The following is a 3,775-nucleotide window of genomic DNA, read 5'->3' as shown; positions in this document are numbered from 1 at the left end:
TTAAGTTTATCCTTAAATATTAGGTCTTCTTTGCCCTCTCAACAACCTTCGTCGAGCTCAGGCGTAGTTTGATGGGTGGTGGGCAGATCACATAAACTTTTAGCACATCGGGACATGATGAAAAGAGACACTCGAGTTGTTCCATCATGCGCAGTTCCCCGTCCATCTAACACGAAAGTTAGCCGGGAACACTAAGGAAATTTAATTGGTTAGTTCATTGAACCACGTAAAAAGGATGATTAGTTCATTTATTGTATCGGTAAATTCGAAAAATTGTTACACAACTGTATAATGTGGTTGTTATATAACAGACTAGGCTTGAAGATGGTTTGCGGCAAAAGAGCAAAAAATTTGGTAATGCAAAAAAAAAAAGACAGGACTAGTTTATTGTATGAACAGACTAATTCTTGTTTTTACTGAAGATGGTCTGGTGCAAACGATTCCTTGGGTCTCCAAGGATTAATAAGTAAGCTGAAATATCTAAACCTCATTGACAACAATTTCATAGGGAGTATCCCATGATCTGTCAGCAAATTGGTTTCACTGCAGGTTAGAGAGCTGACATTAGTGGGGCTCTTAATAGTCCGTGTACTAAAACTAATGAATTTAGCATTGCCATTCAGTTGGTGCAATTAAATCTTTAGTTGTTTTAAGCATGCATACATGACAGGTTTCAAAAATCTCCGTAACCTTCTAGAATTGCATTTGAGATCCAATAATTGAATGCTAGCCTACCAGCATGCGTATTTTCATTTCCATGCCACTTGGATCTTTCAGCAAACCTCTTTGAAAGACTCATCTTGGAACCCGGGAGAATTGCATTTGAGATCCAATCAACGGAGTGGTAGCATCCTAGCATCTGTATTTGCACCTCCATACCTCGAGTACTTGGATCTCCCACAAAATCTCTCTTTTTTTAGAAAAGAAGGAAGACCTCCGGCTTCTGCATCTGGATGATGCATACAACCATTTTATTAATTATTAACACAAGACCTTACAAAATCATACAACAGTAAGACTAAAGCCACCGTCTAAGAAACATCTATCGCTACTCCTATCCAGTTGATGAAGGGGCACGGATAGTCTGGGCCTAATACCAAATAGACCTCGCAGCCAAACCTAACATCTAAGACCTATGGTCCCAACCAGGACGCCTGCCGGGTATGGGCATCCACCTGTCCGGCGTGCTCCTCAACCAGGACGCCTGCCGGGTATGAGGCCGTCGCAGCCACCTGCCACCAATCCATCTTCAAAAATGTACTGCTACATCTATCTTGCCGGTCTAGCTGCCGCCGACGCCACCATGACGCTAGACCGCGTCACCCTCCTGCGCGAGTCCATCTCCGCGCATCGGACGCCGAGTCACCACAGCGCCATGCCGCCGAGATCCGTCGCCATCAATGAGTGGGATGAAGCACCGCTCCACCAAACAATCCGTCCTCTGGTCCCTCGATCATGTGCGCATCTCCAAGAATGACTCCCAAAAGGGGAGAACGACACTAGAGCGCCGTCGTCATCCGATCATCGGATCAAGGGTTTCCCCCGGAGGTAGTAGAGAGTGGCCTTGAACTTCTCCATGGCGATGCCTTCAAGAAGGGAACGATGCAGATAGCGCGGCCACCGCCGGCCTTGGCCATAACCGAAAGCAAGTTTTCACCCAAATCTGTACGAAGGAATCCAACTCCCGTGCACGGGCGCCGCCACCACCAGGTTAAGCACTCACTGCTGCTGGCACCTCCACGATGCCCAGAGGCCGCGAGACTCGCCGCCACCACGCCTAGGCCGCCGGCCACCGCTGTCAACACCAACCCCACCATCCACCGGATCTAGGCAGGGATCCGGGATCCCAGATCCATCCCCCACAACCCACCACCATGGAGGGGAGGAGGCGGCGCCAGCGAGGGACGTCGGGAGGGGGAGAAGGAGCCAAGGCAGGGCTGGCCCGACGTCCGGCACCACCAGGTAGATGGGAACGCCCTGCGGAGTCCCCAACCACGTGCGGGAGAGAGCCGCCCTGCTGCCGCCAACGCCACACGGCCTTTGGCCGGCGACGCCCCAGGCAGCGGCAAAGGAGGGGGTTGAGGCAAAGGGGACGACCGGGGTGGCGCTAGGGTTTCCTCCCGGGGGCGCCCGCGGGAGCGCCTCGTGGAGGGAGGGTCATCAAAGGTTTTTTGGCATCCCCCACGCAAAATCTCTTGCAAGGACATATACCTATAAACTCATTATGGAAGTGTTCCTCATGCTTCGAACTATCATGTTATCTGAAAGCAAGCTAAGCGATAAATTTGATTTCTTCTGGCTAAGAAACTGTACCGAACTCAAAGAGATAGATTTGTCCAGGAATACCGATTTGTTTGTTCAAGTGAAACTATGGTCGGGTACGTAAATTTCATTTGAGTTCACTAAAGCTTTCTTGGTGTGACCTTGATAAGGGCATGATTATATAGCCACATTTCCTATCACCCAACATCGTCTACAATTTTTCAATTTGTCCAACAATAATTTGCGGGAAGCATGCCCATTTTTCTGTTCACAAACGAAGAGGAACTGATTTTCATGGATCTTTCAAATAACTCATTAGTTGGATAATTATATCCCATTTGGAAAAACCATACTAATCTTCAACTGGTGAACATATCTCTGTACCACACTGAAGGATAGTCGCCATCCGATATCAGTTCAATGTTTCCCAAACTGAAGATTCTCGATGTTTCTCATTATAATATACTCCATCCGTCCCAAAATTCTTGTCTTAGATTTATCTAGATACGGATGTATCTGACACTTGTCAGATACATCCGTATCTAGATAAATCTAAGACAAGAATTTTAGGACGGAGGAAGTATCTGGAGTTGTGCCATCTTCATTGTGCAACATTGGAAGCACTGACATTATTGACCTATCAAATAACAAGTTTGCAGGAGAAGTACCATCTTGCTTGTTCACTGATTGTTCTGCATTGAATATATTGAAGCTCTAACATTATAATCTCGGGGCCTGGTAGTGGTGCTTGATGGGGCTAGTTATTTGTCACTCGTGTCAACAACATAACACAGCAAATTTAAAGGGACTCTCTCTAGAAATCAGCCTGGTATGTCAAAATCATGATTTACATGATAACAAGATGTCTGGAGAACTGGATACTTCATTATGGAATCTTCCTTGACTGGAAGCTTTGAGCCTGGCATAATTGAATGTCCGTCTGTTGCTGTTGTCTTTTAAGTTTTTTCTCGTTACATATGTATTTATTTTTGTGAGCAAAGGAGTTGATACTAAAACGGTCAAATTACAAAAAGGTCCCCACTGAAAAGGAAATTACAACCAAGCCCCTCTGCAACCCGACTACGCCGGCGCCGTGGACGAGCCGGTGACGCGCCGTTTGCCGCTGCTCGCGGACGCCTTGGATCGAAGCAGCCCCCAGGTGAAACGGGAAGTCTCCGATCAACGGTCCCTGAGGACCTACACCCATGGCCGCCGTCGTCGTCGCACCGCTCAACATCGCCTTCCTTCTCCAGATCTTCAACCGCCGGAATCGCCATCCCTCGATCTCCGGCACGGGGAACCGTGCACGGCCGCTCCACCGAGCAATGAGCACGAAGAAAGGAGCTGGTCCACCGCGGAACTCCACCGGAACTTCGCCGTCGAAGGGGAGACCAACACCTGTAAAAAGCCGATCCAGTCGCGCCGCCGCCTCCACGACGCCACCGGCTAGCTCCCTAGGCACGGCTACACTATGTACATGTTGCAAATCCGTCCTCCCCCGTCCTCCCGCCGC

This window comes from Triticum aestivum, chromosome 6B, assembly GCF_018294505.1.
Source record: "Triticum aestivum cultivar Chinese Spring chromosome 6B, IWGSC CS RefSeq v2.1, whole genome shotgun sequence".
In the NCBI taxonomy this organism is placed as follows: Eukaryota; Viridiplantae; Streptophyta; class Magnoliopsida; order Poales; family Poaceae; genus Triticum; species Triticum aestivum.
This window is presented reverse-complemented; position numbering follows the sequence as displayed.